Source organism: Ambystoma mexicanum, chromosome 5q, assembly GCF_040938575.1.
Source record: "Ambystoma mexicanum isolate Mex_15411 chromosome 5q, UKY_AmexF1_1, whole genome shotgun sequence".
In the NCBI taxonomy this organism is placed as follows: Eukaryota; Metazoa; Chordata; class Amphibia; order Caudata; family Ambystomatidae; genus Ambystoma; species Ambystoma mexicanum.
Genome location: NC_090933.1, coordinates 1055561301 through 1055584183, shown reverse-complemented (window position 1 = coordinate 1055584183; position 22883 = coordinate 1055561301). Strand labels below are relative to the sequence as shown.

The 22883-nt window shown below is 45.5% G+C and overlaps 1 protein-coding gene across 3 annotated transcripts in view; it reads right to left on the bottom strand.

The window, feature by feature from the left end:
• The window catches only part of COL14A1 (collagen type XIV alpha 1 chain), a 699289-nt gene extending 676901 nt beyond the window's left edge, over positions 1-22388 (bottom strand). Inside the window, exon 1 of one of the 3 annotated variants that reach the window (XM_069621559.1) lies at positions 22112-22388. The gene's annotated coding sequence lies outside the window, so the exon portion shown is untranslated. The remainder of the gene's footprint in view (positions 1-22111) is intronic. The other 2 variants (XM_069621558.1, XM_069621560.1) reach the window with 2 other exon arrangements.
• Positions 22389-22883: the final 495 nt, after the last annotated feature.

The window sequence follows — 22883 nt, the reverse complement described above, 5'->3', positions numbered from 1 at the left end:
GAGAGAGAGAGAGAGAGAGAGAAAGGGATATGTGTGTGTGTGTGTGTGTGTGTGTGTGTGTGTGTGTGTGTGTGTGTGTGTGTGTGTGTGTGTGTGTGTGTGTGTGTGTGTGTGTGTGTGTGTGTGTGTGTGTGTGTGTGTGTGTGTGTGTGTGTGTGTGTGTGTGTGTGTGTGTGTGTGTGTGTGTGTGTGTGTGTGTGTGTGTGTGTGTGTGTGTGTGTGTGTGTGTGTGTGTGTGTGTGTGTGTGTGTGTGTGTGTGTGTGTGTGTGTGTGTGTGTGTGTGTGTGTGTGTGTGTGTGTGTGTGTCATTCACGTATCTCACCTGAAGGGTGCCACTTGCGTCCTTTCATGTATTCCACTCAAACAGTGCCATTGTGTTAAGGTGCTGTATAGCGCCTCCCCTACATGGAACACTTTAGCCCTCCTTTTCATAGAGAGGTTGGGGAACTCTGAACGAGTGAACAAAGGAATGTGAGGCATGGCTAATCTTCACAAATCTAATGTGACAAATGGCTAATCTTCACAATTCTATCTAAATGTGGTGCATGGTTAATCTTCACAAATCTAATGTGACAGATGGCTAATCTTCACAATTATACCTAAATGTGGTGCATGGCTAATCTTCACAAATCTATCTAAATGTGACGCATGGCTTATCTTCACTAATCTAATGTGACAAATGGCTAATCTTCACAATTCTATCTAAATGTAGTGCATGGTTAATCTTCACAAATCTAATGTGACAGATGGCTAATCTTCACAATTATACCTAAATGTGGTGCATGGCTAATCTTCACAATTCTATCTAAATGTGAGGCACGACTAATCTTCACTGATCTAATGTGACACATGGCGAATCTTCACAAATGTATCTAAATGTGATGCATGGTGCTCACGTGGCTCTGCAATAAAGAGGATGGGGTTGGTAAGTGAGGATCGAGGCATAGGATAGGTCCTGAACCAGGGGAAACTGGCATTAGTGTTTGTTGGGTTGCAGATGGGTTGTTTGCATGCACTGGCTTATTGTATCCATAGGAGTGAGGCCCAATGCCTGGGTTGTTTGTTGTATGTGAATGTCTGTTATGTTGGGTGCGTGTTTGTGTGGTTTATGTGTAAATTGGCGTATTTAGGTTGTGGTTGAGCGCACTGGCTTGTGTAGCTGCAAGGGTTAGTCCCAGTGCCTGCGTTGTCTGTTGAATATGAATATCTGTTATGTTGGGTGTGTGTTTGTGTGCTTTATGGGTACATTGGCAGGTGTATAAGGTTATGGTTGTGTACACTGGCTTGTTGTGTCCGTATGGGTATGGTCCAGTGCCTGGGATAGTTGTTGTATGCAAGTGTTAGTTATGTTGGGTGTGTGTTTGTGTATAGAAGGCAAGCCCATGGGCATGTACAGTAAAAGGGATCTGTGTAGGAAGGGAGCAGGAGTGGAGGGGTCAGTACATTAGGTACTGTCAATGTTTTTCTAGGTTGCTAATCTTCACGATTTGATCTAAATGTGACTCATGGCTAATCTTCACTAATATAATGTGACTCATGACTAATCTTCACAATTCTATGTAAATGTGAGGCAAGGCTAATCTTAACAAATATAATGTGACACATGGCGAATCTTAACAAATCTATCTAAATGTGATGCATGGCTCATCTTAACAAATCTATCTAAATGCGATGCATGGCTCATCTTAACAAATCTATCTAAATATGATGCATGGCTCATCTTAACAAATCTATCTAAATGTGATGCATGGCTCATCTTAACAAATCTATCTAAATGTGATGCATGGCTCATCTTCACAAATCTATCTAAATGTGATGCATGGCTCATCTTAACAAATCTATCTAAATGTGATGCATGGCTCATCTTAACAAATCTATCTAAATGTGATGCATGGCTCATCTTAACAAATCTATCTAAATGTGATGCATGGCTCATCTTCACAAATCTATCTAAATGTGATGCATGGTTAATCTTACCAAATCTAATGTGACACATGGCTCATCTTCACAAATCTAATGTGACACATGGCTCATCTTCACAAATCTAATGCGACACATGGCTAATTTTCAAAATTCTATCTAAATGTGATGCATGGTTAATAATCACAACATCTAATGTGAGGCAAGGCTAATCTTCAGAAATCTATCCACATCTGAGACAAGACTAATTTTCACAAATCTATCTAAATGTGATGCATGGCTAATCTTCACAAATCCAATGTGGCACATGGCTAATCTTCACAATTATACCTAAATGTGGTGCATGGCTATTCTTCACAATATGTCTATTTGAACACATTTCCTGCCGCCAAAATACAGTGGGTGCCACACATTTTGTTTGACGTCTGCCTCTATTATACATGTAGGTGCAACACATGTCCTTCCACAAATCAGTACAATGGCTACTGTGAAGCGTATCACGATAGTTAACTATGGAGGGTAGGCTAGCACACTTATCTCTGGGGCTAAGATTGTTGCACCGTTTACATAGTAGTAGTAGTGTTAAAGTAGCTGGGTTTCTGGAGCACAGTAATGGTTGCGCTTCCCACCCTTTTCACCTTACAGTGGCTAGTTATAGGGTGTGGCAACATACAACACATATTAGCTATGGTGCAGAACACAATGGCTAACTATGGGGCACAGCACATTTATATCTCAGAGCACGGCAGCGGAATATAACAAGCTATAGCAACAGTTTGGGTGTGAAGTATGGTTACTGTATGTAATTAAGGCTGGCTCCATCTAGAGCTTTCTTACACACTTAGACTGAGTGCCAAAATGACTACTTTACACAATTAGGCTAGATGATAATAGGTTATAAAAGTGGTGTGAATGTACTGGAGTAGAGTAATGGCTGTACCCCCCACCCACATTACACTTACATTATCAGTCATGGTATGTTGTCTGCGTCAGGCATCCCAGGTGCACACGGGCAAACACGGAGTGACGCTGCTTAGATGGTAGCTGCCCTTTGCCTTGTGGCCCTTAGCTGGTGGCTGCACGGGCAAGTCTTCCCTGGAAGGGCCTCTGAAATGCAGCTGTTCCAGTCACAGTGGGGGGCACGGATCAATGAGAACCAGAAGGATGGGCAGGGGAGGAGTAGGGAGCGAGAGTCAGAGGATGGGTGAAAATGAATGAGAGAAGCAGAAGGGAGCAGGGAGAAATGGCTGCCAGGACAGAGGCCACCAGGACAGAGGCAAGAGACACCTGAAATCGAGAGCCAGAGCCAATTGCTGAGGGGTTCGGTGAGAGAAGGGAAACAGCCAGAAACAAAGGACTGCAGCACTAGGGATGGCCACTCCAAAGATCGAGAAGATAAATAAACGGGTTGATGGTCACAATTAAATACCAAATAAATCCCTCAGAAAACTAGGTACTAGCTCAGAAAAACGATTACAAAATACACACAAATCCCTTCAAAAGGCACTCAACAACAAGCAAGAAACAGATTAGAATCAAAAGAAAGGCACTCAAAGCATCAGACAAGCCCTAAAACTGATTACCAAGAGGTCTCTGTGCAGGATGACTACAGATTGCATTCAGGAAGGGAGGTGGAACAGGGGGAGATGGCCACCAGGACAGAGGCAAAGAGACACCTGACTGCCAGAGCCAAGTGCTAAGGGGTTGGATGAGGGAGGAAAAAGCCAGAAACAAGCAAAGGATCACAGCATTAAGGCTGGTCACTCCAGAGGCAGAGCAGATAAAAAGACGGGTTGAGAGGCACAGGAAAACACCAAATAAATGCTGTTGACCTACACTAGCACAGTATTTGGCAGGGTTCGTAATACATATATTACCGACCCCTTTGTTAGTATGTATCACTAGTGAAAAATGTGGTAACTTACAATTAGATATTACCAGCAAAAGCACAGTATTATTTCACAGTTTTGCTTTTGATCACAGGATAGCTGCTTTCCTAGAGGGTGTAATTTGTTGAGGTCAATACATCATGGTTTATTTATTATAAATAGTGCATGTGATTAAGGAATTTAACCCAATTTATTTCTTTTTAGTTTTGGCTATAAAGTAGCTAACACACCACCTATGCATTGAAACTATTTAATTGGGCAAAGGTAAGGGGGAGATGGGATACAAATTGGGGCATACAGCCTATGTGATTTGTGTGCTTATTTACCCACCTATTAACCACCTATAGTCATGTTAATCCCTATGTCATTACCACCCACTAGCTGCCCCTCCCTACCCAAAACACAACATTCTTTGTTCTCTTTGAGCTCGTTAGATCACACAACAACATCAAACCTTGTAATATATATATAGCCTGACAGTGTTATTTCTAAGCAGTCATCTGAAAAGTAATGGGTCCATTGCCTCTGTAAATAAGTTCCTGGTGTAATAAAAATATCTTACCAAGTTGTGCCTGCAGTCACTTGATTTATAAGCAATAAGTATGTCCTTGCATCTGTTATTTGCATTGAAGTGCTATTAAAAAAAAGCATTGATAAAGCCAACCGTTTTGGCTTGTGTAAGGGTATTATATAGGTAATCAATTGATTACGTATACAGGTTGTTTTTTGGTGTTACAGCTGCTGGACTATGGATGCTGCAGGTTCTATGCTAATTAGATTACATACTCCATCACTGAGTCTAACAGGGTTTTCTCAAGTCTAAGTTTAGGAGAGCCCAGGGCCCCATTATTAAACACTGGTCTCCAGCCCCCTTTTTTCTGGATATTATATAGATATTTGCCAATCACTGAAATCACATGCCCAGGTACTCAGTGTTTTGCTCACAATTACAGAAGTATAAAATAAGATGTATAATAGATCAATAGTGACAGCGCCATTCTGCCATTGGCCACCGGTAAATAGCCGAATACCATTAAAGGTTTGTCTCCATGGCACCTACGGTACTTTTTGGAAGCGCATGTATTTGAGGATTCCTATCTTATCAGATCTTGAACGCCATCCGTCTTCCTAAGGCAAGCAATGACTCACGCCTGACAAGCTGGAATTCTAACCTGGTGAGTTACTGAGGAAAGCACTGATTTTTCACTGTCGAAAATGTGTAAATTGCACAACGGGAATCCAGACACAATCTCACATACATAATTTAGATTCTTCACTACTTTAAAGGTTTTTACGAGTTTTGGAAGAAAATGTCCTTCTTAAATCAACTGAACTATAATTTGAAACAAGCATTGGCAATGCCAACAGTTTGGGGTTTTGTGCAGGCATGATAAAGGAATTTGCCAGACACTTCCGTAGTGATTGCAACTTACCATTGATGGTAGCAGCTGCACAATGGTGCGAGTGCCTGAACAAATACCTAATACTTATACACAAGCCAACACTGTGCAATTCTTGTTTTTAACAGGACTTCAGTGAATGACACCCATAATAGTCATAAATTCAGTGGCTGAAGGCAGAGCTGGTTAAGACATTTTTATTACACCAGCAGTGAATTTACTGCTCCAATTAAGTGATTAACTCTCGGAAGACTGCTTTTAAAAAACACTGGGAGGTACTTTGAACACAACATTTGTTGGTAAGGCTAAAGGAGATCCCAGAAGGGTGTGTTTTTGGCAGGGAGGGGCAGGGTGTTGGTGTGTATTGATATAGCGATTAGTATGGCCATCGGCAGTCAATGGGTGAGTAAATACCCAAACAACGCCTACAAGCTTTGTGTCCCTCATATGCCATAAATCATAGCTGTATTAAAGACTGAGGGCCAAGTATGGCCCTCTTGACCCCCACATGACTCTCAGCCCGAAGGCAGAGAAATGACAAATGCACCTCACTCTTAGGCCCTTCACTGCCAACATCAATGTTTCGCAGATGTGAGAAACGGTACTCTCTCGGACAGCCATTCAAACCACGCCTAATCGATGATATGGAAGAGATGGAGATGTCATCAATCGAACAAGTTGTCTGACCGCAAATCGAGAAATCAATGACGGCATCACTGACATCATGACATAGCCACACTTAGAGATGAAGTACATAGCCTTCCATTCACAAAGTTACACGAGCATGCATTAGCTTGCTTCATATAGACACAAAAAACATGCTTATGACTCACGCAGGTAGATGACGGATACACATACATATCACTATATATATTCATATTGTTCTCCAAAGCTGATTACCAAGACGCAAAGTATACCTATACCTAGCTTGCACATGCTTGATTGCCACTAACATGGAAAGCCATAAGGGCAAATATGTACGCTATAGGCCCATTGAGGTGAACTAGGAAGGGAAGACAGACTTTGGGTACATGACAAGGCTGACAGATCGCTGCAGCCAGAGGCAGGCAGACAATAGCATCCAGGGCAGACATGATACATCACCAGCCAAGGACGAGTGGAGACGAAAAGTTCCAGTTACAAAAACATTAAGCCACCTGAAAGAAATTCACGCTAAAATCCTCATAATTATAGGCAGGAGAACTCCATTTCGTGGTGCCAACACACGTGACCTAGCAGAGAAAGACAATACCTATTCAATCAAGGTACACAGAGAGAAGCTGTTCCCATCGAACAAGAGGTGGAAAGATACAAGTGTTGCTCATGAACTATCAACTGAATGCACTCTCCCACGCTTAGGTGATCAGAGATGGCAACATTAGGGAACACACAGCACCTCCATGTTCATTCTCTTCGTCTTGAAAAGGTACACTCAGCCTGGTAACCGTCCAGGGTCCCAGGGCTGGGTGGACACATTTTGCCCAATCCACAGTCACCTTTCACATGAATACATAATATGTTGCAGGAGTCAATAGTCTCCCAACGATCCTGCAACTTTGTAGGTGTTACATGTAGAGATGGTCCCAGGTGGAGCCACCAGATATGGCTACCCAATAGTAGAACTAACCCTTATAAAATGTGTATATGGTTTGCCTAAACTGACCAATCTGAATGCCAGATAGGTTTTGGGGACAGAACTTGGTTTTGTGACGTCACACCGTGCTAAAACTGGGTGACACACTTTCAGACGACGAGAACTCTGGAGAATTCATGTTTTTCTAGTCCGATCACAGTCATTTGGTTAAATAATAAGGACAGTAAATGTTGCCCTATGGCTGAGTCGTCCGTTCTTGTGGCGGGGAGTTTTGGATGGGCCCGAGCGTCTCTCTGCTTGTAATCAGGGGGACTGCTAGAGAGCCCCTGCCGCTCCTTTACAGTATTCTCTAGTACCACCTAATAACCAAAAAAAGGAGTACAATCTAGTTGGAAATCATTAGTGTTTCTTTCAATAGGAAGTGGTTTCAATTAAATTAAATGTAAACGATATTATTAAATAATAATGTGTATTAAATTTGAGAGAATGTACTTGAGTAAAATCTAGCTTGGGTGTGATGAAAGTATGAAACTATTTTCAGGTGAAGAGACCTGTGTCTAAGGGCACTAGAAACATAAAACTAAAGGCAAAACAGTGATTTAGAAAACTGCTACAAACACAGACCTTTACTTGTAAGGAATGAGTGTTTAAAAAGCAGGCTATGATGTTCACTGCATTTGGCCGACGGGTCTAAGCAACTGTATTAAGTTTAAGTGCAATTATACCACCCTACTTAGGCATATTAGAAAGAGTGAAGCTAAATGATATTAGGGTCAACACTGCTGAAATCAACAATTCTGAAATAATCAGTTAAGCAACAATACAATCGCATAGGTTAAACGCAGATAGTGCTGCTAAGTTATTGATATAGCGCTTTGGACAAATGTTTTACAGAGACCATATTTACAAACAATATCACCCAACCAATGTTGGTATTCATTTCTCAATCTCCTAAGGATGAAAGGCTGAGTTGGCCTTTCCAGAATTTATACCTGCGAATCACACACAGATTGCAGCAGCGAGCACTCAACCCGCTGTGCTAATTTACCGGCAGATGCTGCAGTTATAGCCATCATCATTCATTTAGTAGCCAGTTTGGATGAGTTCTTAGACCTGCACTGCAATTAATGTTTTCTCGTCCAATAGAATAATGCTTAGAATAATGCTTACAACTCTACCCCAAGGAGTTCTTAGATATGTTTCACCAATGGACCCTTTCTTACACCTGTGGCACAATGGGTGAGGTTTTAGTCCTGTATCACAAATTCTAGACCTGTAGTTCAGTGAATGATGATGTCTTAGATCTATATTTACAAGAGCTCGGAACTGAGGCTCCGAGGCTTGCAGGCCAATTCATGATGTATTAGAAATGTATTACAATTGATAAGTTCTTAAGTGTGTATTATAATGGATGAGGTATTGATCCTGTATGCCAGTGTTTCAATTCATAAACCTTCTTCCCAATTGATGGGCTCTAAAATCGTCCATGAACCAATGGATGAGTTCTTACTTAGTTCTGCATTACAGTGGATGAGTTTTATGCCAATGAAGAGTTCTTAGTTGATTATGCAAATTGACTTGTGTATGGTCTGCAACCCACTGGATACTTTCTTAGACCTGTATTCCAATAGAAGTGTTACTAGGCCTGTATCCTAGACGTATATCTGAATGGCTCATGGGTCTTAGACCTGTGTCACAAAGTCAGGGTCCTCGCTCTGTCCCAAGGCCTGGAGGGAGCTCTGAAGACAAGGAAAGCTGTCCTACCAGGGCCTTAGGGTCACAGTCATGAGCAGGCGACACCTAATAGCCCTAACTAAAAAGGCTTGTTAAAAAGGAAATACTAAGTGGGCTGAATACGTACTGATTGAAATCTGGTTGAAATCTCAGCACGTTCGCTCAGCTTTTCATCCTTTCAAGATCAATCTAAATAACACCACGCACCTAGCGGAAGCACCTTGGAAGCACCGATTTGCACCGGATTCTCTGCAAGCTGCACTTTCTCTATTTCTACGTTGCTACGTTGGATACTGTTTACTGAATGAAATTCAGCAATTGTGAGTGAAGCCCAGCCCCCTTTTTTAACGAACATTCAAAAGGAGAATCTCGCGCGCACCAGCGCACACGCACCTAGCGGAAGCACCTTGGAAGCACCGCTTCGCCGCCACGTCATGGTGCTGGTGCTGTCCGCATGCTTAAATATATTGCAGGGAAATCTCCGAGTTGTTTGGGCTTAATATTTTTTCTTGCTGTTCACCTCCGCTGGTCGTGAGCCACCTGAGTGACTGCCTTAAGGAGCATGAAGCGGAATTTATATTCCCTGCGGACTAAGATGCCGCCGCCTTGTCTGGATTGCAATTTGGATCCTGGAATTAAAAAGAAACAATTTGAATTCTCCTCACCTGTGTGTAAGCACCAAATTTGCTCCACTCCGAATGTAAGGTCTGTAAAGCACAGAACTTTAGCAAACAAATCTAAAGACACTGGATCTCCCGACATAAGATTCTTTTACTCTGCGTCCAAGTCGAAGCACTCTACAACAAGGATGTCGAAAACACAGTCAGAGAGAATGATTGACATCTCGCAAATTACACCTCCTTGCGTGGAGGTGCCACTGTCTGCAGTGGTACCAGCGAATGATTTGAATGATGCAATAATATGTAAGGCTTCTTTGTCTGATAGCACGGTTCCCATGGGTGACTTGATGGCTCCCATGGTGCCGAACACCCCCGAAATACAGTGTGAGCTGACCGGAGTCATGGTAGTCATTGACCTAGACTCTCTTGAAACAGATTTTTCTGCTCAAGATCGTCTAGAGAAACTGTCCTTTTCACCAAACATGTTTTCCGACCAAAGTCAGGAAACACTGAATGCATTGTCATCATTTTTGGCTCCCACTCCGCGGAGAGCTACTGTCATTGAGCTGCAACCCTCAAATGAGGGCATGAGTAAACTTTTGACCCTCACGTTTGATGCTATGAGCACAACCATGAACACTATAATCAAACTATTTGTCATGTTAAATGATAAAATGAACACGCAAACCTCTCAAATAGCATCCATAATAGCGTGGCAAACCAAGCTTGAGAGAACTCTTGATGAGAAAATATGGTAATCTCTAACTGCAGGTAAAGAACTCAAACATTCGACGCACAGTAATAGTGCCACTTCTCCCATCAGGTCTTTTACCTCAGTACCTCAACCTTTGAGCGTAGAGTTAAATTCTGAAAAAGTTGTCTCCGCTTTACTGTATATTGATAAGATCATTATTGAGGAAGCGTCTTTAAAGGAGACACCCTCTACAGTACTAAATGAAGTGCAATCTCCAACGAGTAACAAAAAAGCTTATACCATCTTCTCGAAAGCAGATAGCACAGCAAAGATGAGTGTGGTAAAAGGGGAAAAATCAAAAAACGTGAAATCTATCAAACCTGCTGCAACGATCGCGACCAAACATTTTATTAAGACTCTGAATCTTCCGCCGAAAGTTACACAAAAAGTCTCCCTTGCTGTTACTTAAAAATACATGCTTATGGACCAAGATCGTAAAACGATGTTGGTCCTAACTAACAAAACAGATACAAACATTCCTCCTTATGCCCCATTGGACGAGCTCGTAGAAGCCATTCCAAATCATAAGAGCGCTTCTATGTTGAAGGATGCGGAGATTGACACGCTTCCTCTTCCCGTGCCGATAAACTCAAATCTGGCTTTGGAAGAACAAGCTGTGAAAGACTCGCTGCGTCGAGAAATCAGACGCGAGGTTGATGCCTATATGGCTAGATTCTCTGATTCCAGGAACTTGAGTTGCTACCTGTTAATCTAAATGGGCTCTCAGAAATACGCTCTTCTAATCAACACCGTAACAAATCATCTGACTGTAATAATGAGCCTCAAGCGCATACTTCGGCTGTGCCTGGGCCTCTGCTATCTGAACATCTATGTAATACACAGAAATGTTTGCTGGGAAATAATAAGATTGTCAGAAATGTTCATTTTCCAATGACTATGGAAAATAACAACCTCCCTTCGAAAGCAGTTGGCCCTCAATCTGAAGAATATGGCACGGAAATAGCGTGCATGCTACAGGCGTTACTACCTAAAAATTCCTGGTTGCCAGTCAAAGGATCGAATCTAAAGGGTCGACAGGTCAAAGGATCGACACCAAAGGGTCGACAGGTCAAAGGATCAAATTTTTTTTTTCACATATTTTTTTTTTGGGGGGGGTCACCCCCACCCCCTTTTTTTTGCTAAAAAACACTTTTTTTCCCTAAACGAAAACCTAAAAAAATATATATAATTTAAAAAAAAATTTGATCCTTTGACCTGTCGACCCTTTGGTGTCGATCCTTTGACCTATCGGCCCTTTTGATTCGATCCTTTGACTAGACACCAAAATTCCCTGCTTACAGAAAATGCAAATAAGTCAACTAAGCATCATACTCCTAAACCTGAAGAAAAATCAACAGTCACAGCCATTTTCACGAGATGTGAACCTGAGCTCCCTAATACTCGGCTGTCGTCCAGCACCTTTCCCCCAGTATGACCTGAACCGGTGCAGTATAATGGAATTGTTTTCAGATATTCCGATGCTTGTTGACATAAAAAGCTCAGACATAGAGCAAGTAGAGTTTATCAAGAAAACAATGCTAAGTACTGTGCGGTTATGGGTGCACTCCAGAGTTGTGCAAAATGTTATCTGGCAGGCAAAAGATAAATAGTTTCAGATGGGTTTCCTTTTGATAGTCGGTCCTGTGGATGTTGCTGTGACACTTTGATTGCTCAATATCAAGGGAAAACAGCTACTAATGTATCCACAGACCATATGACAGAGGTGGCAAGTGAGAAGTCTGCTGCTTCAAACTGTGCATATAACTGTGGGGGTTCCAGAAGTTACCTGAAGCATCAAGATGTAAAAACCACTATTGCACTTGCATCGTGGAACACGTGGACACCAACATTTAATTAATTACAAGAGAGGTAAGTTAGATCAATTTGATATGGTGACGCTGCAGGAAACGTGGCTAATAAACTCCCCAATTTGGAATGACCATGAAGTCCACGCAACGGCAGCCTTAAAGGGTAACAAAGCTTGTACCATGTCAGGTCTCCTTAGGACTAGTGCAAATTCAAGTATAATCTTCTCCTATGCTCCTAATGACTACTCACAGCTATCAACTGTGTCTGATCCTGTCACACTTTATGCTCTTGTTAACATGTACTGGAACCCCAAAGGCATTATTGATCAAAAGTTCCTTCATGATGTTTCAACCATGCTGGATTACATTGCTCTAGTAGCAGACATCTTGCATACCATAGTGGTGGGTAATCTTAATTTACATTGCCCAGATCACACACATATGCAAGACAAAGCAAGAAGAATTCAATGGGAACATCTTATGAAATCCCGTTCTTTACACATGCTAAATGGTGCTTGTATTGCAAATAGTTCATATCAGCACACATGGTCACGGGGCCCTTCTAAAGCTAACATTAATTACATCTATATAGACAGCAAATTGCTATCTAAAATCACCTCATTTCGAATAGAAGACGCTCCATATAGTGATCACAAAATGCTCACGATGAAGTGGCTCACTACTGCCTGACAATTAAAGACATCCTCTCAAATGATGGTGGGGACACTAACTGTCAATACTAGACTAAATCGACTAGGGTGGTCCGAAAAGTCCTTAATACACCTTGAAGGAACCTTAGCTTCTACCTTTGCATTCTCTGATACCAGAGGATATGTTTGTGATGCACCATATTATAATCTCATGCAAAGATGTTACCAAACATGTCACTTGGGGGATGCCATCACCCAAACGTCACGCTTTTGATGCTGAAGTTAAAAATAGAAAATCGCACTTCCGTCAACAAAAGCGTGAGGCTTTAAAACTACGGTTACTAAAAAGATTTGAAGTCTTGGCCAACATCAAAACAAGCTACAAAAACTGGTTAAAATCATATTGTGCTAAACTCTACCAGTCAGTTGGAGAAAAGATGTTGACATCAATGCGAGGCAAGCCCACAGCTCAAATTTGGTAAACATTAAACCAAGCCGCGGCTCCGCCTCAAATGGTATCACAAGTGCACAGTGTTCCTGAAGCCGTCTGGTTGGAACACTTTAAAAGAATGTATGCCAGGCCAGTAACATCTTTAACAGTAAATGATGCTAGAGTATCGGAGCAGTTTCATCTTAATATAGACAAAGCAGATATTTTTGCCCTGGGACCAGATAGTCTATCCAACTACACCCTGAAGCAACATCCTGAACTATGGTCAAACCTTTTGTATCATATATTTGAACAGATAAATCACTCACAAACTATTGCCTCATCGTGGAGACACTCAAGAATTGTTCCTATTTATAAAAAGGGCGATCACTGTAAGCCTGAAAGCTATTGCCCCATTGCACTGGTAGATGCCCCCGGTAATATCTATAGTCGACTCATACTACAAGAACTAAACAGGTGGACCCTGTCTGAAGATAGAAGGGATCCCTTTCAGTCAGGCTTTGTTACTGGTTTGGGCACGTCACCCAACATGATAACTCCAAACCTGTTAGCATCTGAATACTTGGGGAAAAAACAGGCCTTATACATGAGCTATGTTGTCTTTTGTATAGCTTTCGATTCAGTTGATCGGCAGTTGCTTTTCACTAAATTGGAAAAATATGGATGTCCGTCATCACTTTTAACAATTATTAAAAAACTGCACACTGAAACAACCGCCCTACTAAGGCTAAGCTTGGAAGGGCTGCTATCTGCTAGTATTAGGACGGAACAGGGACTGAAGCAGGGGTGCATCTTGGCTTTGACCTTGTTCAATTTATTTATCCTAGACATAGGGACTTCTTTTGAGGACATCATAGCTGATGCCCCTAAAATCGGAAACCAAAAAATTACCTGGCTCCTATATGCGGACAACCTCGTCCTCCTCTCTCAGAGTCCACAGGGCCTTCAAAACTTGCTGGACAAATTAGACAATACATGACTACTAACAATCTCACGATCAATGTTGAAAAAACCCAGGTTGTAATTTGTCGGAAAAAAAGGCATTAGGAACATGTCTAAATTCACTTGGAACCTTCAAAACAACACACTGGCGGTTGTACCTTCTTACAAATACCTGGGTCTTGCCTTCTCTGGGAACACGAGTGACTCCATCTATGTTCCTACTCTGGATGCAAAAATCAGAACGTTGACCTCACAAGCCAAGATACTCATGTACAAATATGGTACATTTTCATCTGCTCATATTATGACTTTTTTCAAGCAAAAAGTGGTTCCCATAATCACTTATGGGTCTGATACACCCAAAGGGAGGACATTTTTGGGCAGGTATGAGAGTAAATTTTGGAAAGCAATTCTAGGTCTGCCTAATTGCACGCCTTTACCTCCACTGCGATATGAATTGGGTGCTATATATACACAGCCAAGTGGTGTGGAAATTGTGCAGTCTACATAGGAAATGTTTAATAGGAGCCTCTGCCAAAAAATATTTTGAGCTCAGTGGCACATTATATTTTTACACCCACAGAGTACTTTCCGAAAACATGGTCTAGATGTGTTTTAGATGCATTAATAGATGCTAATGTCTCAATAGAATTGCTAGTAATGAATCCAGTGAAAGCCAAAGTAGCTTTGCATCGACATGATTGCATACTTACTTTGGAACAATGTAAAAGATGGTTTATAGTGACATGTCGAATTTAATAATTTCGAATGCATTAATTTCGAATCAAAAATTTTGATCGTCTATAAAAAATCGTCTATAGATAATTAGTTCCCGGATCGCTGGTCTAAACTTCGCCTCCCCTCTACCTGCTCTGCAAAGCAGAAGCGCTGATTGGCTGCGTGTCTGAAGCGGCTAATTGGGCCCAGTGCTAGACTCGAGAGCACTGTATGAATTAATCATCTGATTGCCTGCGGAGAACATTATCCTACTTTTCGTCATATGGAAACCCTGCTAGGATAGTGCTGCCCTGTGGCCGAACGATACAAAAGAGACCACGAGAAAATAGACATACGCCAAAAAGTGTTTCATTTGGTGTAGAGGAGAACAATGCATTGCCTTTGGGAGATGGGCTATGTATGATCTGTGAAAATGTGCCAGCGGAAGGCCATAAACTTCATCATTACCCACCGATGGATAAACACCCACTGCACCTCCCTCCCTCATCACACACTGATGGATAAACACCCGCTGCACCTCCCTCCCTCATCACACACCGATGGATAAACACCCGCTGCACCTCCCTCCCTCATCACACACCGATGGTTAAACACCCGCTGCACCTCCCTCCTCATCACACACCGATGGCTAAACACCCGCTGCACCTCCCTCATCACACACCGATGGATAAACACCCGCTGCACCTCCCTCCCTCATCACACACCGATGGATAAACACCCGCTGCACCTCCCTCCCTCATCACACACCGATGGATAAACACCCGCTGCCCCTCCCTCCCTCATCACACACCGATGGATAAACACCCGCTGCACCTCCCTCATCACACACCGATGGATAAACACCCGCTGCACCTCCCTCCCTCATCACACACCGATGGATAAACACCCACTGCACCTCCCTCCCTCATCACACACCGATGGATAAACACCCACTGCACCTCCCTCCCTCATCACACACCGATGGATAAACACCCACTGCACCTCCCTCCCTCATCACACACCGATGGATAAACACCCACTGCACCTCCCTCCCTCATCACACACCGATGGATAAACACCCACTGCACCTCCCTCCCTCATCACACACTGATGGATAAACACCCACTGCACCTCCCTCATCACACACCGATGGATAAACACCCGCTGCACCTCCCTCCCTCATCACACACCGATGGTTAAACACCCGCTGCACCTCCCTCCCTCATCACACACCGATGGTTAAACACCCGCTGCACCTCCCTCCCTCATCACACACCGATGGATAAACACCCGCTGCACCTCCCTCCCTCATCACACACCGATGGATAAACACCCGCTGCACCTCCCTCCCTCATCGCACACCGATGGTTAAACACCCGCTGCACCTCCCTCCCTCATCGCACACCGATGGATAAACACCCGCTGCACCTCCCTCCCTCATCACACACCGATGGATAAACACCCGCTGCACCTCCCTCCCTCATCACACACCGATGGATAAACACCCGCTGCACCTCCCTCATCACACACCGATGGATAAACACCCGCTGCACCTCCCTCCCTCATCACACACCGATGGATAAACACCCACTGCACCTCCCTCCCTCATCATACACCGATGGATAAACACCCACTGCACCTCCCTCCCTCATCACACACCGATGGATAAACACCCACTGCACCTCCCTCCCTCATCACACCGATGGATAAACACCCACTGCACCTCCCTCCCTCATCACACACCGATGGATAAACACCCGCTGCACCTCCCTCCCTCATCACACACCGATGGATAAACACCAGCTGCACCTCCCTCCCGCATCACACACTGATGGATAAACACCTACTGCACCTCCCTCATCATCCATTGATGGCTGAACACCTAATGCACCTCCCTCCCTCATCATCCATTGATGGATAAACACCCACTGCACCTCCCTCCCTCATCACACACTGATGGATAAACACCCACTGCACCTCCCTCCCTCATCACACACTGATGGATAAACACCCACTGCACCTCCCTCCCTCATCACACACTGATGGATAAACACCCACTGCACCTCCCTCATCACACACTGATGGATAAACACCCACTGCACCTCCCTCCCTCATCACACACTGATAGATAAACACCCACTGCACCTCCCTCCCTAATCACACACTGATGGATAAACACCCACTGCACCTCCCTCCCTCATCATCCACTGATGGCTGAACATCTAATGCACCTCCCTCCCTCATCATCCATTGATGGCTGAACACCTAATGCACCTACCTCCCTCATCATCCAATGATGGATAAACACCCACTGCACCTCCCTCCCTCATCACACACTGATGGATAAACACCCACTGCACCTCCCTCATCACACACTGATGGATAAACACCCACTGCACCTCCCTCCCTCATCACACACTGGTGGATAAACACCCACTGCACCTCCCTCTCTCATCACACACTGATGGATAAACACCCAGTGCACCTCCCTCCCGCATCACACACTGATGGATAAACACCCACTGCACCTCCCTCATCATCCATTGATGGCTGAACACCCAATGCACCTCCCTCCCTCATCATCCATTGATGGATAAACACCCAATGCACCTCCCTCCCTCATCACACACTGATGGATAAACACCCACTGCACCTCCCTCCCTCATCACCCACTGATGGATAAACACCCACTGCACCTCCCTCCCTCATCACACACTGATGGATAAACACCCACTGCACCTCCCTCCCTCATCACACACTGATGGATAAACACCCACTGCACCTCCCTCCCTAATCACACACTGATGGATAAACACCCACTGCACCCCCCTCCCTCATCATCCACTGATGGCTGAACACCTAATGCACCTCCCTCCCTCATCATCCATTGATGGCTGAACACCTAATGCACCTCCCTCCCTCATCATCCATTGATGGATAAATACCCACTGCACCTCCCTCCCTCATCACACACTGATGGATAAACACCCACTGCACCTCCCTCATCACACACTGATGGATAAACACCCACTGCACCTCCCTCCCGCATCACACACTGATGGATAAACACGCACCTCCCTCCCTCATTCACACACTGATGGATAAACACCCACTGCACCTCCCTCCCTCATCACACACTGATGGATAAACACCCACTGCACCTCCCTCCATCATCACACACTGATGGATAAACATCCACTGCACCTCCCTCCCTCATCATCCATTGATGGCTGAACACCTAATGCACCTCCCTCACTCATCATCCATTGATGGCTGAACACCTAATGCACCTCCCTCCATCATCACCCTTTGATGGCTAATCAAATACATCACCCCTCTCCCTCCTTACTAACTAATGGCTAGACAGCTAATGCACCTCCCTCCCTCATCACACATTCACAGTGGAGCACCTACTGCACCTCCCTTGTCACCCATTGATGACAGAACACCTACTGCACCTCCCTCCCTCCTCCCATAATTCATTGTAAAACACCTACTGCACCTATCACCCCTTAATGGTCGGACGCCTACTGCAACTCCGCACCTCATCACCCATTAATGGCTGAATAACTACTGTGCCTCTCTCCCTCGTCGCTCACTGATGGCAGAACACCTACTACATCTCCCTCGTCAGCCATGAATGTCTTAACAGCTACTGCACCTACCCTCCTCATCACCCACTCATGGCTTAACATATATGCACACAATCACCCATAGCGTGTTGTTCGGTGAACGCATACTGTGCCCACCTCCCTTCACACCCTGTTATGGCTGAGCACCGTCTGTGCCTCACTCACCCACATTGTTCTTTGTTAGCTGAGCACCTACTGGGCCCACCTCCATCTGTGCCCATTGTTGACTGAACACCTTCCGAGCCAAGCTTCCTCAACAACCCTTAATGGTAGAACACTTAGAGCATCTCCCTCCATCAACACCCATTGATGACTGAACACCTACTGCACCAACCCCCCTCAATGCCCTTTGTTGGCAGATCACCTACTGTGCCAACCTCTCTCAACACCCATTGATGGATGTACATCCACTGCACCTCCCACTTTCACTGCCCAATGAAGGCTGAACGCCTAGTGTGCCCACCTCAATCCACGTCCATTGATGGCTGAACATCCATTGAACCTTTTTCCACACTTTAAGCATTGTTTACTGAACACCTACAATGCCAACTTCCATCAACACCCATTGATGGCGGTACATCTACTGTGCTGCACTCCTGCATCACCCATTGACAGTTGAGCACCCACTGCACCTCTTTTCTAAATCGCCTAGTGTTTGCTGAACAACTACCATAACTTCCTTTCTCATTGCCCATTGATAGCTTAACACCTACTCCACCTCCCTCTCTCAATGCCCATTGATGCCTGAACACCTACTACAACTCCATCTGCCATTGCCCACACCTACACCTCTCACTCTCATTGCCCACGCCTACTACACCTCCCTCTCCGATTGCCCACTGATTGCTGAACACCTACTACACCTCCCTCTCTCATTGCCCATTTATGACTCAACACCTACTACACCTCCCTCTCTCATTGCCCGATTGCCGAACACCTACTACACCTCCTTCTCTCATTGCCCATTGATGGCTGAACACCTCCTACACCCCCTCTCTCATTGCCCATTGATGCATGAACACCTACTACACCTCCATCTGTCATGGTCCACACCTACTACACCTCCCTCTGGCATTGCCCATTGATGAATCGACACCTACTACAGCTCCCTCTCGCACTGCTCACGCCTACTACACCTCCCTCTCCGATTGCCCACTGATTGCTGAACACCTACTACACCTCACTCTCTCATTGCCCAATTGCCGAACACCTACTACACCTCCCTCTCTCATTGCTCACGCCTACTACACCTCCCTCTCCGATTGCACACTGATTGCTGAACACCTACTACACCTCACTCTCTCATTGCCCATTGATGACTCAACACCTACTACACCTCCCTCTCTCATTGCCCAATTGCCGAACACCTACTACACCTCCCTCTCTCATTGCCCGATTGCTGAACACCTACTACACCTCCCTCTCTCATTGCTCGATTGCCGAACACCTACTACACCTCCTTCTCTCATTACCCATTGATGGCTGAACAACTCCTATACCCCCTCTCTCATTGCCCATTGATGCCTGAACACCTACTACACCTCATTCTCGTATTGCCCAATGATGGCTGAACACCTCCTACACCCCCCTCTCTCATTGCCCATTGATGCCTGAACACCTACTACACCTCCATCTGTCATGGTCCACACCTACTACACCTCCCTCTGGCATTGCCCATTGATGACTCAACATCTACTACAGCTCCCTCTCGCATTGCCCATTGTTGGCTGAACACCTACTACACCTCCCTCTCCCATTGCCCATTGATGACTCAACACCTACTACACCTCCCTCTCTCATTGCCCGATTGCCGAACACCTACTACACCTCCCTCTCTCATTGCCCATTTCACCATGTATCCTGCCCAGCTGCTCTGAAGCTAGGTGTGTGTTATATAATACACGCAGACATATAAGGTTTATAGGTGTACATCAAAACACACATACATGATTCCGTCTGCTAATGATCAAATGCTTGCTACAAAAAAGAATGCCAATTTTTCTGTAAGTTTTTAATACGAAATGGGGAGGGCCGTGGCCATCAACCAGGACATCCTAGCAAATACGTGTTTGGGTATTTGCTATAACAGACACCACGCGCCAAGAAGCCTTGGAACGTTTTATAGAAAAGGTGTCCTGTAGTAGGAGACTCTCCGCCATGAGGTACTGGGCATACAACAGTGCGCTGTCGGGTCGGGGCCAGTATACAGAATCCAGGGCCCGTGCTATGGTGTGATTTGATTCAGTGCAATGTTGCGTTGCGACATGCATCTGTGCAAATAGTGCAAAATGCAATTCAGCGAAGCATGTTTGCTCTATCGTGCCTTTTGCACCAGGGCAAACTGTCACGTCTCCAGGCGAATGCACTAGTCCATCGCAGCACAATATTTTCAGTCAGATTGTTTTTAAACTGGACTAACACAGTGACAAACTTTTTGTTTCTTTTTTTTTACACCTCACCAGATCAAAGTGTATGTAACACGGGCACAAGCCCCGCATGTTTGATTGCTCTCAAATAGAGCTAAGTCAGGCGGGGGTTACCCATGCAAGACGGTGTGTGGTCTATATGTTCTGGGGTCCAAGCTATGCGTGTGTAATGGCAAACGCACAACTACCCGCAAGGAATAGAAACGGAACACAAAAGGCTATGTTTAGGTCACACATTTAGCAAAGCGGGGAGTAGCGGAGCCGGGACCTAGATGCTCTGGACCCCCGGGGAAAATCCATCTATAACAATGTGAATACCCTTTCAATTCTATTGCCCTCAAATCTGGGCCCTGCAGAACCCCCGCCATAAACGGGCTCCCCTGCCGGGAGATTACCCGGACACTACTCGGCCTTTTCGGCAAGGTGCGCTGTTTTTTTTTTTTTAATGTGTTCCTCGCAGGCCCCCGCGCCTCCTTCCCCCACCTGTACCTTCTACCACCTGACCCCGCAGGAATGGGGAGGGCCTGGCACAGGCCCTGGGAAGGAGGAGAGGAGAGGGGGCGCCCAGGAATCCAGGAGCAGCTCCCAGCCCACTGGCAGCCCTGCTTCCTTGAATGCACAGCCCGGGGCTGCGAACTTCTTTGAGCCTCTGAAAGGCTGCGGCTGAGATGGAGGCGGCCGTTCCGGCAGCCCTCCACAATGCGCGTGTGGAGGAGCCCGGCTCCGGGGGCGAGGAAAGCTGTTTACAGCAATCAGCGCTAATAAGCTCCCTAAGCCTCCGCCGCGTAAAGCACACACGCGATAAAAAAACACCCAATTACACGGCGCACATCAAGGCAAACACCGCGGGACACACACACACTGCTCTGCACAGCGTGTCCGCACCACAAAAACACCAAATCAAGCGCCCTGCACGGGATGTTTCCGTGGCAACCGAGGCTTTGTTAATGCACAATGATCCACACGTTGCCTAAGTTTTATCCGAATTCTGTCCGTTTGTGAGGTTGCTGTGAACTACAAACGAAACGCGAAGAACTTTCATTACCTTTTACAGTTGAAAAAGTGCACCGTCCGGAAAGGGTACAACCGTGCCTCACCGTGCCAGCATGCTCAGGTGGCAAGCAGCATTATTTCAAATAATCGCATCCATTAGGAATGATTTCCTGTTTGCATATCTTCGCGCGCATGTGTATTTATGCACACACATGTGTATGTATATGTGTACACCAACACACACACGATACATAGCGCTCATGGCTACGATCTGCCTACAGTGCGAAGAGCTTTTTTGAAACAATTATAACTTTGGCTCACTTGTCTAACTTTGCAGAAAAGTTTTCCACAAACGAATATTCATACAATTTACACAGATATTACCCACTTTAATACTTGAGTAACATTATCGTACTACATACACAGCATGGGAGCAGATAATTACAAGTATTGCAAAAAGAAGCATTCTTCAAATAAACCGTATGCTATTGAGTTAGTCCTAGTTTGCAATTAAAGTTTCAGGAGCCAGGTGGCAGCATAAGCAGAAAGCGTGGCCATAGGAGGGCACACTGGCACTGACCTCTGCAGTCATGGGCGGCGGAAGCTGGCGATGGAGCAGTAACGTCTTGGAGGAGATTTCTTGTGGTTGCTGGCTCAGCCCTCTCTCTCTCTCCCTCTCTCTCCAGGCCCTGGGGTGCGCAGGAAGAAGCGGTGCGGGGTGGGTGCCCTGTTGGGAGTGCAGCCTCTATCGCCCCTCCATCCGAGGCAGCACTAAGTCTGATGAGGAGAAGGAGGCAGGGAGAGAAGGGAGCGTCCAATTAGACAGCAGCAGGTTTAAGAAGGAAGGGGGAGAGAAAGAGAAGGGCATGCCTGAGCAGCCAGTGACAGCCGCCTCCCCTCTTCGCCGTTTAACCCCTCCCTCTCTCCCTCACCTTCCCTAAGTGACAGGGCGCTGATCGCTGGGGAAGCGCAGAGACCCCGCCCTGCCCCCTGCCAAGACACCTCCAGTGACTCTGGGGGAACACGCACCCGCTGAGTGAGACACACTCACTCCCAGGGAGCGCTGATGGGCGGCGTGTAATGAGGCGCAGCTCCTGCTGTCATTAAGGAGGGGACCAGAGGAAAAGAGCACGCATTGGCGGTGGCCTCCGACAAAGCACCCCAGGCATGCCTGTCCCCCCCAGGACACTGGTCCAAATATGTCACTTCTGAAGTGGCCTCATTCCTGCTTGACGCTCAACAATCGCAATGCCACACAGCTGCCACGACATGCCTAGGGTGACGAAAAGACTTCTGCCCTGCAGGAGTAAAAGGGTGAGCAGCGGCTATAGCGCCTACTCCACACCTCAATC